The 14,065-nt window shown below is 39.5% G+C and overlaps 1 protein-coding gene across 3 annotated transcripts in view; it reads left to right on the top strand.

Annotated features, from left to right (window-relative positions):
* Window positions 1–14,065, top strand: part of itgb6 (integrin, beta 6) — a 112,718-nt gene that overhangs the window by 11,886 nt on the left and 86,767 nt on the right. For 2 of the 3 annotated variants that reach the window (XM_039757475.1, XM_039757478.1), the window contains exon 2: window positions 1,877–1,969. The exons of the other annotated variant lie outside the window; for it this stretch is intronic. The gene's annotated coding sequence lies outside the window, so the exon portion shown is untranslated. The remainder of the gene's footprint in view (window positions 1–1,876; window positions 1,970–14,065) is intronic. 3 annotated transcript variants of the gene reach the window in all.

Genomic DNA, 14,065 nt, shown 5'->3' with positions numbered 1-14,065 from the left:
TGTGGTCATTAACTCCTATTTGCTACAACTTCCACTGCAACTTTTTCCAGATAGTTTTTCAGCTTTCGACACCCAAGCAGCTTGCCTGTCCATCTTTGTAATATTGCTGAAACGATGTCAGGTTAGATGGGACTAACGGCAAACAGCAAATTTTGAAGAAACAGAGATCGGGCTTTTTTACTAGACTACCTCAGAAAACTGACCTTACTGTTCTTTAAACTCCTCTAATATGAATGTCATTATGCTTTTGGTTATTTGCTTGCTTCCATGTCCTTGGTCTCTGGTGTCAACTGCGTGGCCAATTTCCATTCCAGTGTATTTTGAACTCTGCCTGTTATTGGACGAACGATGCCAGTTTCCCTTTCTTTTTGTTGGCTGTTTAAAAAGCCAGGACAGCACTGGCATAAATCCTTTATGGACCGGTGACAAACTGAGAGAATATGTTTTTGCCAAGACTGTTGTTTCCACTTCAGTTGCTTTTACTTGCTCATAGACTGTCAAACAACAGGCTTGATTATAACGTGGGCTCAGGGACCATTGAGAAAGCAAGCATTGAGTCCTTGCGTTAGAAAGCTATAAGGACTGATGGAAATTGTTCTAATGCTTCACCTCCCACAGCATGAGGTGGCACTGAGGGGACATCAATAATGTGAACTGAAGGGAAGTGCACTGTTGGTCAAGCAGTTTTGGACAAACACTATTGTAATCCTCCTTTAGCTTTGTGTTTACTTCCAGCAATGAGTTGTTTTTATCTGTTTAAAACAGAGAGAGACTGAACTGCCATAGAAATGTCTGAGTTACAACAGTGCCATGGATCTGGTTAAAGTAATGCTGCTGGAATCTAACATGGTGAAATGAGGCCTGGGTGACTGTTAGCACATCCTGCTAAGGCCACTAACCAACAACACTCTGATTCAGTGTTAGGAATATTCTGGTTATTTTAGTTGTGCACACTGATTCTGCACTTCTCAGGACTCACAAAGTAATGGCTCCACTTGGTTTTGCTGTCTTCACCGTGTCAGAGGATTTTCTGCTTGTATCTGTGATGTTACCTGCCTTAGTTGTGGTTCAAAGACTCAATGAATGGTTAGACTTTGTTTAGAAATCACTGTATCTTTTTCCAGTTTACATTTTTACTCTGGGTCTCTTTTTAGATGTGTTTGCATACAACGTAAAAAGTACCTACTGCATTCACCATGTCTGCCTGTCTGCAAAAAACACTGCTACGACTGCCAGTGAACCGATTTTGTTAAAATGTGGCACAATAAATCTTCAAAGGTGGTGGGAAAATTCAATTTTCATTAAGACTAGGGGGCTTTGCCCCGTGTTCGCTTCGCTCTTCCGCCCCCTAACACTCCCCCATATAGTGTGCGCTACACTCTAGCCACTTCGTTGTCAATTGGGAGCTGAACGCACGGTGAGGAGATGCGGTCTGATCAGCTGCTGGCTTGCTTCTGTTGCCGAGCTACGTGTTCTGCTTGTCGTGCTGCGCGTCGATCATTTAAAAGCCTGTACAGCAGCTGTCCATTTATCTCACTGCCTTGTCTTGTGTGACGTTAAAGTGTCTCTCGCCAGATGTCAAATTGTCTTCGAGAAAATCACAAGAAAATCGTCTCCTTCCAAGCCTTCCAAGATTTTTTTTATAATAGAGAGATATCTCGAATAGAGTGCACTGTACAAAATTTCGAAATGTTAAAGCCTTCTATTGAAAAGCATCTGCAAATTTGCAAACTTGTCTATCTTGACTGTTCTGTGTGATATTAGTTACAGATTAGTGTTTTTTGTTTCAAACTTACCTTGAGAAAGGTCACTTTTGCTTGTATATTTATTTAGTAAATTTTCCTGTTTTACTCATCTGACATCCCTCTCCTGACAGCAAACCAGATCCTCAATACAGTTAGTAGAACAGCCGGAGAGGTGAGCACACACGAGCCTCTGTTACACCAGCTCTCTTGTCCTGCTGTATGAGGTAAGTAAACTGTCAAGAATGAATATAAGTGGAAAGACATTTTGAAAAAGTATAGAGAGAACAAATACGTACTCAGTATGTAAGTTAAACTAAAGACAATCTCACAGCTGCATTATCTGCACATTCTAATAACTCAATGTTTCTCTAACACTACAATTTATCAGCAAAGCTCCAGACTTGCACTCCATGATGGGGTGAAGCAGCCAACAATTCTAACTTAAGACTAAGAAATGTGGGCTCTGCTAACAAGACATCAGTCAATTCCATTTTCCATTAACACTTGAATTGGAATCTGCTGAAAGTTAGTGAGCCACCACAAGTGTATTTGTACTGCATTTTAATTTTGTAATATTGTAATGTACTGTGAATGTAGTCTACTAATACATGTAATTGCATTCTATTATCACTGTTCTTTTTTGAATTTGATTTATTGTTACAAAAATATCTCTCTATTATATAAAAAAATCCTGCAATGAGACAAGACTTTTTGGAAGATTTTTTCAAGTCCTGCGAGTTGAGACCGTGGCCTTGAGAATTTTTCAAGTCACATCCTCCTCTCAACCATTTTCAGCCACACAGTAATCTCACCTCCCATTCGTGTGAATGCTTTTGACAGACACAGTTCATGCTCTCTCAGCTCTTATAAATTTTAACGTTTTCCTCACTTTAAGTTCCCAATTAAAGACAACGTATTGTGTCCAAATCTTATTGAAGAATTTCACCACAAAGGGTTATTAACAGAAAAAAATGAGTACAGGGTAATCCTAACACCGAGAAAAAATGAAATCAAATGAATTAATGCCAAAAATGTCGATTGGTTACTCAGCAAATTGGTTAAATATGTATCAATAGACTATGCTAAAACAGTTGGTGTTGATGGTGTGGAAGATGAAAACATCAACTTACAATATCCCGAAGAATACCTACAACTGTTAACACCAGCCGGTCTTCCACCGCACAAATTACTGTAAAAAGAGGGAAGTATCCAAGAAAGGTAATGTAGTACATCTTCAGGGGATAACATCACACACCAAAGGAGATCTTGATATGCCATTTGTATTGAAATGTTAACAGTTTCCCGATAGAATAGCTTTTGCAAAGACAATTAACAAATCTCTGAGTCAAACATTCGATAAAGTCATTTATTTAATAAAGGGAAAGAAACGAAGTTCAATCGCAGGCAGTTATATGCTGCGTTGTCATAAATACAGAATCAAAATTCAATGTGATATTGACAAAAATGCAATTCAAAAAATTGTTTTATTGAAGTTTTACAGTAAAAGTGTAAGTTTAAAAAGTATTTGCGTGTTTTTTAAATTTTAAAGCCAAACGGAACAAAATCGTGTTGCGCAACGAATAACTCTAACACAACACGAAACATAATTTACTTTCAAATTATTACGTTTTATTCTTTTTTAATATGGCTAATTACTTGCTGTAATGTAAAATAGTTAGTTCTATTATGCATATGTAACAATTCCCATGAAAATAACAATCTGTTTAAATTGTACAACCGCATCCCCATACGTGAGTGACAGAACCACAAAGAGGCTGGTGCATAACGCAGTGTGGAGAGCAGCCCGGACACAGACAGGCAGACACCGATGGTTCAAAACCACACACACGTTTACTATACATATTTACAGTGAACCAAAGCACACAACCCAGTGCCCCTGCACCTGCACCTGCACCAAGCACCCTCAGTCCAGGCCTCTTTTAACAATGCCTCTCTCTCTGACCACCTCCACTCCTCTCCTCCGAGCTCTGTCTTCTTCCACCCGCCTCCAGCTGACGAATGGAGGGAGGCGACCCCTTTTATGTCCACCCGGACATGCTCCAAGTGCCTCCAGATGAGCTTCCTGCGGCACTTCTTGGTGTGGCGGGAAGCACTCCGGGTGTCCCTGGTAATCCTTGTGCTGATGTCCAGGGCTTTTAAAGGCATCTGGGCACCACCTGGCAGTGACCACGGGCCCCTACAATCAATCAATCAATCAACATTTATTTATATAGCACATATTTATAAAAAAAAAAAATGTAGCTCAAAGTGCTTTACAAAATGAATAGAGAAATAGAAGACACAATAAAAGATAAACATAAGTCAACATTAATTAACATAGAATAAGAGTAAGGCCCGATGGCCAGGGTGGACAGAAAAAACAAAAAAACTCCAAAGGCTGGAGAAAAAAATAAAATCTGTAGGGGTTCCAGACCACGAGACCACCCAGTCCCCTCTGGGCAATCTACCTAACATAAGTCAAACAGTCCTCTTTGTATTTAGGGTTTTCATGGAAGGACCTGATGATGATGGTCACGTAGACTTCTGGCTTTCAGTCCATCAATGTTGGTGCATCAGGATGCTTTGAGTAGGTGGTGGTGGCGCAGGCCGCCACCACAAAGAAACCGGAAAAAGAAACAGAAGAGAGAGTAGGGGTTGAGCTTCCATGCTCTGTTCCCATGGTCCCCATACCAACCAGGGCGGCTCCCCTCTCGTGGTCTGGAGGAGGTGTAGTCCCTCTCTCAGTCCTTACAGGAATCCCAGTTAGGTGCCGCCCCCAGCCACTTGCCACAGCTGGCATGGGGGTTGGCGAGCGAAGAGAGCAGGGGACAAAGCCCACTAGTTTAATAAATGAAAATGTGATAACTGAATCATTGACGAAGTTTAAGTCATTTAATGACGTCCTGGAATGCACCTGCTACTTCATTTGTACATTTTCCAACTTGTTTTAGAAATGTAAACGTGACAGAAACACAATCTAGGAAGGCAATAGAAATTGAATATAGTCTAATACATTTTCATAATTCACCCCTATAGTAAAATAGTTTTGCCGATGCAACATTGTACTGTTTCTTTATCTCTCTTAAACACATTCCATTGTCAGTGAGCACCAGACCTGGCAAGCCATCTAAAAATGCACAGTATGTCAGTTAGCCTCCCAGTAACTTGCTTTCCAATGCCTTCTTATGACTGACACCTGTTGATTAATCTTATTTCTCTCTTTTTTTCTTATTAGGTAGGTGCACAAGCATTCACTCGTTGGCATTTTCTCTCAGCATTACTAGCATACAGTATCAAAGGGTCAATGCTGCCTCCACTCTTCCCCAAGGGCATTTTACCACTGACACTAGCCACTAACCACACAGAATAAATAATATTATCAGATTAGAACTCTAACATTCAGCACATTTACATGTTCTTCAAAAACCTAGTTATTCACAGAAACCTGACTTCTAAAATGTCATGGAAACCATTGTCCTGGTCAGACAAATCAGCCTCTGAGAAACCTGATCAACAGAAGTCAGTTTCTCAGCGAATGATCAGATTATGTGGCCATGTAAACCCTTAACTGGGTTACAGTTAACGATTTTCTGCTCTGCGCATGTCCATTGCACTCTGTCAGCCTGCACATGGATTCACTTTGCTCACGTTTTCAGCAGGCATGTCCACAAAATACATTTGTAGAAGCAAATGTTCAGGTGATCACATTGTTCCTTTTCCTGGCTGAAATAATCTGTCTCAGTATTTCAGAAATTGCAAAAATGTATGCTGATGAGCTGAACATGCAGTGTTAAACTAAGAAACACAATCCTGACAGCAGTAGGATACCACGCAAAAAGTAACGTGCATTAAGTCATCCAATTGCTTTTAAAAGTAACTGAAGTTTTACTGAAGTGAAAACACCTTGGTTATTATTATTCAGCAGCACTGCGTGTAAGGTAGGAAGCACCCGTGCCTACGAGTCTTTGCAGGGTCAATAGCACAGCCAAGAAGAAAAGTGTTTGCTGCATCCGGTAACAGAACCTTATAAATAAAGTATTAATTTAACACATTTATAAAACATAAGAAAATGATCACAGGTGTCATGCTTATTTTTAGAATCACAGTGGTGATGACATTTAACTCTTTTTTGTGCAGTTTAATAAGGTTGGAGTGTTTTGCCAAAGGAGAACTTTAGAAGATTACTTGCACGGATCATTAAGAAAGCAGATTTCTGCTTTCATCGGGTTATTTACTTTATCCCGATTATTTCTGTGCATGTAAACGCACTGAAGCATAAAATAGTTTGCTGCATGCTATCCAGTAAAAGAAACCTATAAATAAATGATGGATTTGACTAAATATATTTATAAAACACAAGAAAATTATCAAAGGCATCATGCTTAGTTTTGAACGCACGGTATCTAATGAAGATGTTTAGCTTTTTTTGCATAGTTTAATGATGTTGGAGCGTTTCGCCAAAGAAGAACTCCAAGTGTACTTACACAGGTAAACGCAGATTATTAAGAAACCAGAGTATTCGCCTTAATCCAATTATGTGTGCATGTAAACACGCTGATTGGTATGTGTCATGATTTGGTGATTTATAAGAGCAATGTTAATGTTTGTAATGTGTCATCTTCTGGAATGATAGAAACATACCAACCAGACAGACACACGTACAATCATCCTTTTATTAAGGTGGACTAGCTGTGCTACCCATCTAAGACAGGTTGAAATGTGAATTTTAGTGCACCATTTATTGGAATGTATTTTGTAATGCATGTAGTATTGAAATGCATTGTATTTTTTATTTCAACAGATGGCACATCACAAACATAGCCACTGCTTTTACGAATCCTATACCAAGTGACATATAACAAAGCCATATCAACCAGACAGACACACAGATACACAGACACACACAAACACTTGACTTTTTAATAAGGTGGATGCTAAGGGTCTTGTTGATCTGTCACACGATTATTCACTAACCACAGGGGCTATAACCTCAATCTTGGTCTTAATTGAAAGCTTATGATGTGATACACACTGGTGAAAAAAGTAAAAAATTGTAGTCATGGCAACCTCTGCAAGGTTTTCAGGGTTCACGTCTTTCTTATGGCAAACTGCTCAAGAGGGTAACATGGTAGAAAGGAAAAGAACAGTAGCAACATCTGCTGATTGTCAAGCGCATTGCTGAGGCCAATCATACCAAGAAGAACAAGAACAGCAGCACCTTATGCTGAGCGTCAAGAATGGGAAACAGAAAGTACACATGACAATCAAAGCCAAGTGCCAGTGCAAACTGACCTGTGAACTGCCGGATAAAACTCTGGCTCATCGATACTGAATGCTAGAATGACAATTACAAAGAAATATATGCCAAGAAACAAGAAGAACGTCAAATACCCACAACTTTGTATGCAAACATTGCTTTTATATCCTTACTTCAATGTTTGCTTGAGGAGCACTACTTCAGAGGTCACATCAGCAATGTGGTTACTGTCTGGTAGTATTTATTCATACTGAAAACAAACAAATGTGTGGCCAAAATGGAAATGTTCACCTTGCTCCTTATTGCCTTGTATTAGTTAAAATGATAAAAAAAAGTTTTTTACAATAATATTTCACATTTACTCCTAACCGATGTCAAGAGTAATGCAATCCAAAATAATGACAGTGATTGTTTTCTGGTTTTTTTTTTTTTCTTTATACGTGGTTAAGAGTACTTTTAAACTGTCTTCATTTCAGGCAGTGTTCAGACAAGCAATGGCTGATACACAAGATCTGAGAGTGGCAAACTAAGTCAAAGCTGAAACAAAACCTGTGGTCACAAAACTAGCAATGGTCAAAGTTAAATTCCTCTTTCGTTTTTAATTATTCAAGTTTTTTTCACAAGGGTGTTCCTTTATTAGCAAAATGTTTGAACACCACTTGATACACGGTCTGGGCTTAAATAAACTTGAATTGGAAACTGAGCATCTGACCTCAATGAAAGACACAGAGTGCACAATGTATTTGCTTAGCAACATTCATCCATCCATTATCCAACCTGCAATATCCGAACTACAGGGTCATGGGGGTCTGCTGGAGCCAATCCCAGCCAACACAGGGAGCAAGGCAGGAAACAAACCCGGGCAGGGCGCCAGCCCACACACCAAGCACACACCAGGGACAATTTAGGATCGCCAATGCCCCTAACCTGCATGTCTTTAGACTGTGGGAGGAAACCGAAGCACCAGGAGGAAACCCATGCAGACATGGGGAGAACATGCAAACTCTACACGGGTAGGACCCAAAAAGCAAACCCAGGCCTCCTTACTGCGAGGCAGCAGCGCTACCCACTGCGCCACCGTGCCGCCTTTGCTTAGCAACATCAAAACAGTAAAATGGTGCATCTGCTCTCCCCAACAAAGAAAACTGGAAAATGAAATGTTAAAAGAAAAATACCAAACAAGATGAGGCACTATCATTTAAGTCCTTACAATCACAGGGAACACTCCTTCAAATTTAAACAAATCTGCAATGGACACATTCATTTCATAAGTCACATTAAAATGTTTTCAGCCTGAATCTTTGAAACTGAAAACAGTAAGTTTATACGATGACATGTAAAGCTTTGACCAATGTGTCCATTTGGTTTATCCAGTGATTTTCTAAAGTATTTACAGTTACTGAAGTTCCACGTCTAGTTAAGCAACACCCTCTGCTGGTCACAATCTGTCATAGGCAGCATACTTCACATGAATGCCATTATTTGTGGCCTGTGTTCTCCGTTACTCATGTTGCAGCCAGTGAAAGTGAATTTTCCAGACAGACTGTCCAAATCAATGTTGTTTACAATGTCCAGCACTAATAATATGATGTCACACTTCTATTAAGGCCAAGTAATTTACTTGTAAATGTATACTTTGATAAAAGTTTTAGCCTTTTTTTTCATATTCTGGAAATGCTGACACACACACAAGGATACATTTTCAGCGACTGCACTACTTACACATAAAACAATTTTGTGTTGGACTTTCAAAGGCCAACCTGAGGAAAAAATGTGTCAGGTTGCTGTGGGAATGCAGTATATGGATTTAGAGCTATCCTTAGTTTTGGGTTCTTGGATCAGTATTTTTCCAGTTCCTGCATATTACTTATACTTGAAATAACTGCCACCAAAATATACGTTTTTCTCATATAATTATTACATAAACCTTACCACAATTTCCCAACGAGCTTATTTATTAATTTATAAGATTATAACAATTAAACAAAATATGAAAACCATTATAAAAATGACTTGACTCTAGAAAAGTACTTTGTGATGACAGTAAAGGAAAGAATAGCTGGATGTGTGGATTGATGAAGGCATTTATTAATACCTTTCTATGACATTTTCAAGCCTACATAATGGAATGGGGGGTAGAGAATGTTCTCAGACCCCGAAAACATTGTGCCATCTAGTGTTGGCCCCTCACTGAAATACAATTATGCAATACTAAACAAAGCAAAATCTTAACCCTTTCTGGACCTTTCTTCTATAATTCTGGGTATCTGACTAGTCAAGAGCCATAAGAGCATTCCCTAATACCCACTCATGAATCCCACTGGCCTTGTTTCCTCCTGCCAGGCAAGCTCTTTGCCACTTTCTTTGCTTCCATCTCCAAATTCAAATGGCAGAGTCTGGACAGAGGTTTTAAGCTTCCCCTTGGAACCACCTATGGGTGACAGGCATGTAGAACTTCAGAAGCCACCCTCCCAAAGCTCTCAGGTATGTCTCTGGTCTTGAACCACAATCTACCTCATAAAAGACCAAAGTCTGCAGAGGTCTGAATGACACTGTGTGTTGGGAGTCCATAAGCGAGGTAGGACTCACTGCTGCTCTATTCTAAGTGCTTTTATCGATGCGTTCTTCTGTTACAACATCGTCCTTGGAATAATTACACCAAGAGTATCATTAGTTATTTATTAAGTTGTCAGGATATTTAAAAATGGGCCAGAACATCCATCCATCCATTATCCATCCTGCTATATCCTAACTACGGGGTCACGGGGATCTGCTGGAGCCAATCCCAGCCAACACAGGGCGCAAGGCAGGAAACAAACACCGGGAAGGGCGCCAGCCCACCACAGGGCGCACACACGCCAGAACACTGCATTTTAATTTTACAAGAAAGCCGGGGTTCACGTTTCTCTGTGGAGTTTGTTTGCTCTCCTCATGTTTTTGCTTTTTTCCTGGGTGCTCTAGTTTACTCCAGCAGTCTAAAGACATGCAGCTTAGGTGGGCTGGCATTGCTAAGTGGGCCTGTGTGTTCACCCTGCAATGGAGCAGCAATTTCTCCAGTGATTGTTCCTGCTTTGCACCCAATGGTTGCTGGGGTTGACTCCACCATCACTGTGACCCTACTCAAGAAAAAGTGGGTTTGGAAAATGGATAGATAGATGAATGACATTAAGTGTTGGGAGTCCATGAGCGAGGAGGGAGCCACTGCTGTTGTCTGTCAAGCACTTTTATCTATAGTCCCTATAGATAAATCTTCTGTTATACCATCTGAAAAATCATAAATTATTTAATAAACTGTCTTTGCTGCCACTACATTTTAAAGTTGGCCAGAACACTGCTTTGTAAATTATAATAATGGTTCAAACCATCCCTAACGTTACATTTGACAAAGGTGTTAGCCAAATATAACAGTAATATGAAACCACAGGCATTTAGCTGCAATATTTTGACATATCTCTGCCTCGAATAAAACTACACCCAGTATAAAATATTGAGCAGCAAGAGTGAATGCCAAGATTAATACTGAACACGCCTTTACAACACCCATCATTGAACCATAATTACGTACATTTTTTCTCACATAATTTCAGAAAAACATCTCCTTTATTCATTCATATCAGTACAAAATGTCAAATTTATAACACCAAATACCTAAAAATAATTAAAGGCTGAAAGCCTGGCTTACAAGTACATGGAATACTGCACCAGCTTTCATCTCAAATATGTCAGTGTTCCCAATATTCTTATCACAAATTTCACCAGCTCTGCCATCGCTTCTACTCCTGCATTTGCTCATCTGCATCCACCTCCTTGGTATGACTCACACAGCCAGCTGGGCGGGACAGGGCGCCGTCTCGTTCTTTGCTAATGGGGCTCAGCTTTGGCTCTGTGGAAGCCGACACATGAGCGCCATGCTGAGTGGACAAACTACCTTTAAACACCTTCACATCACCAGACTGAAATGTTGCAATGTCATCAGTCTGAAAAATGATATAGCATGAAAAAAAGTTATTTACAGACACGTATGGTTCATTTACTTTGATAAGCTCTAGATGTGTGTGTGTGTGTGTGTGCATTGATTCTTCTATGGGGCTTTGAATTGAGACTTGGGAAGTATTTGGCACTGCCACATCCCAGCTCCCCAATATTGTTTCCCTGCCATATCCCAAAGATTTACCATACATTAATCATTTTAAGTGAGCATGTTTTACCATAACAATATTCTCAATCCCACTTAATCCATGTCAGGGTCACAAAGGGCTACAGAAAAAAAAGCAGAAAGCAACCCTGACCGTAGAAAAACCTTCACAGACATCGGGAGAATGTGCAAACTCCGCACAGACAAGGACTTGGTGTGGGATTTGAACGCTAGACCCTGGATCTGTGAAACAGCAGTGTTAACCACATCACCTTTAGAAAGAAAACACATTGAAAAAATAAGAAGGTATTTATTAAATATCACAGATTACAATAAAAATGAATCCAATAATAAAATGCAGGATAGTGGCCTGATCTTTTCAGCTCAGCATGCTACCACTATGATTTTCAACAGAACTAGCAAGCATGTGGGCCTCTAGACCCCAAATAATGGTGGTTTATATACAGGACGTTAAACATTTATATTTTGGCCACACTTTCTTTTTTGTCCAGTGTGAAAAAAGACCACCACATAGTAAGCAATGTAATCCGCCTAAGTTCTACTCGTCAAGCAAACATTGATTTAAGGATGTAAAAGCACTGTTTTCACACGGGTGAAATGTGTTTTGGCATGATGCTGCACTTCCTTAATGTGTAACTGAAACAGTGCATATCATGTCATAAGCTTTTAATTAAAACCAAGATCAGGGTTTTAGCCCCATTAGGTCGTAAGTCATTACTGTATGTACAGTATTTATCAGTGAAATCTTCTCCTTTATTTGGCTTGAAGGTCAGTGAGGGTCGCTGCCCTTGTTCTTCTTCATGCCAGTAATGGTATGTATTAGTTGAGCAAGAGGCTTCTGCGATTTGGTTTTGGCTGGGGATGATCTTCTTCCTGTCATGTAAGCGGTTTCTGCAATATACTTCCCAACCAGCAGATGGGGCTGCTCTTCTTTTTCTCTCTGCCTTGTGACCTTCTCCAGCAGTCTGCCTATGCAATTTGCCATAAGAAAGACATGAACCCTTATAACAAGCACCTCTCGCATTTGGCTTGATGGTCAGCGAGGGCCGTGGACATTGCTTTTCTTTGTGTCATAATGGTGTGTATCAGTCAGTGTAAGTAGCTTCCACAATTTGCTTCGTGCTCAGTACACAGCCAATACCGGGGCTGGTCATCTTTATCTTCCTAACATATACAGTAAGTGGTTTCTGCAATATGCTTCATGTTCAGCAGTTTGTCTCTGCCATGTTAACTTATCCAAGTAGTCTGTCTGTGTAAATATGTGAAAGTTGCAAACCCCAATAACTTTGTGGTTGTTGCTACAAGCCAAATGTTGTTTAGTTGACTATATTTAAGACATTATATTTGTCTTCTGGATTTTTGTGTCTCTCATAATTGCAATCTACATTGACATCAGCAACTTTTAACTTTATTTTCTTCCTGGAGTGTCCTTGAAGTGCAGTAGAACATGCTGTGACATAGTTAACCAAAATGTTTGTAAGGCCATGTTACTGTCCAGTTAAGAGCTGACAGGTGAAAAGTCTCCAATAAGAAATGACATGCAACAAACAAATTACTGCTCTTACTAACTCATACTGGAGTATAATAGGATGCTATAAGCTAATTTATACTGGCGAGTTAAAGCCACGATGACTCATTTTTTACACTTGATAAGAGTCTTCAAAAACCTATTGAACTAATACACTATGGATCGTCAAAGAAATTTCACAGGAGGTGTTTATTTAAATGTCTTTTCAATGTATTGGTGGGTGTAATGGGTAAACTACAATTAAGGTTAGTTGAATTTTTCTCTTTCTGCTGTTTTCCATCAGTACAAATAATGTTGCACTGTGATTATGTTAATGATATCGAGTTGGAACCCAGGATTTTTGGCAATTGATTTGTTACAAATATGTCTATATTACCTTAATGGGTGACTCCAAACTGGACCAATATAAATAAGTGTGTATGCCCTGTGATGGACTAGAGCCCCACCTGGGGTTGGGTCCAGCCTTTAGAACATTAGACCATTAGAACACTCTAGATGAGAACAGGCCATTCAGCCCAACAAAGCTCACCAGTCCTATCCACTTATTTCTTCCAAGAAAACATCAAGTCGAGTTTTGACAGTCCCCAATTTCTTATTGTCTACCACACTACTTGGTCTCTTATTCCAAGTGTCTATCGTTCTTTGTGTAAAGAAAAACTTCCTAATGTCTGTGTGAAATTTACTCTTAACAAGTTTCCAACTGTGTCCCTGTGTTCTTGATGAACTCATTTTAAAATACAAGTCTCGATCCACTGTATTAATTCACTTCATAGTTTTAAACACTTCAATCATGTCACCTCTTAATCTTCTTTTGCTTAAACTGTAAAGGCTCAGCTCTTTTAATCTATCTTCATAATTCATCCCCTGTAGCCCTGGAATCAGCCTAGTCGCTCTTCTCTGGACCTTTTCTAGCGCTGCTATGTCCTTTTTGTAGCCTGGAGACCAAAACTGCACACAGTACTCAAGATGAGGCCTCACCAGAGTGTTATAAAGCTTGAGCAGACCCTCCTGTGACTTGTACTCCACACATTGCGCTATATAGCCGAACATTGTTTGCCTTCTTAAAGGCTTCTGAACTGATGGGAAGTCGATAGTTTAGAGTCCACTATGGCTCCTAAATCCTTCTCACCTTATGTTGAGACAAGGTTCTGAATGCTTATGGATTCTTCTAACTCACAAGTAAGGTTTTATTATACTGTATTATATAATATTATATTATTATAACACAATACATACTTTAATAAGGTTACTATTAAAAGATATTTAGCATCACTTTGCATGAAGGCATATACAAATACTGTTTGCTATAAAAATCAGCACACCAGCATAAGATTCTTATGGTTTAAAAATGTTCCTGTTTAATTCCTTCATTTTATTCC

Source organism: Polypterus senegalus, chromosome 6 (genome assembly GCF_016835505.1).
Source record: "Polypterus senegalus isolate Bchr_013 chromosome 6, ASM1683550v1, whole genome shotgun sequence".
NCBI lineage: Eukaryota > Metazoa > Chordata > Cladistia > Polypteriformes > Polypteridae > Polypterus > Polypterus senegalus.
Note: the sequence above shows the minus strand (reverse complement) of the source record. Positions and strands in the feature narration are given on the sequence as shown.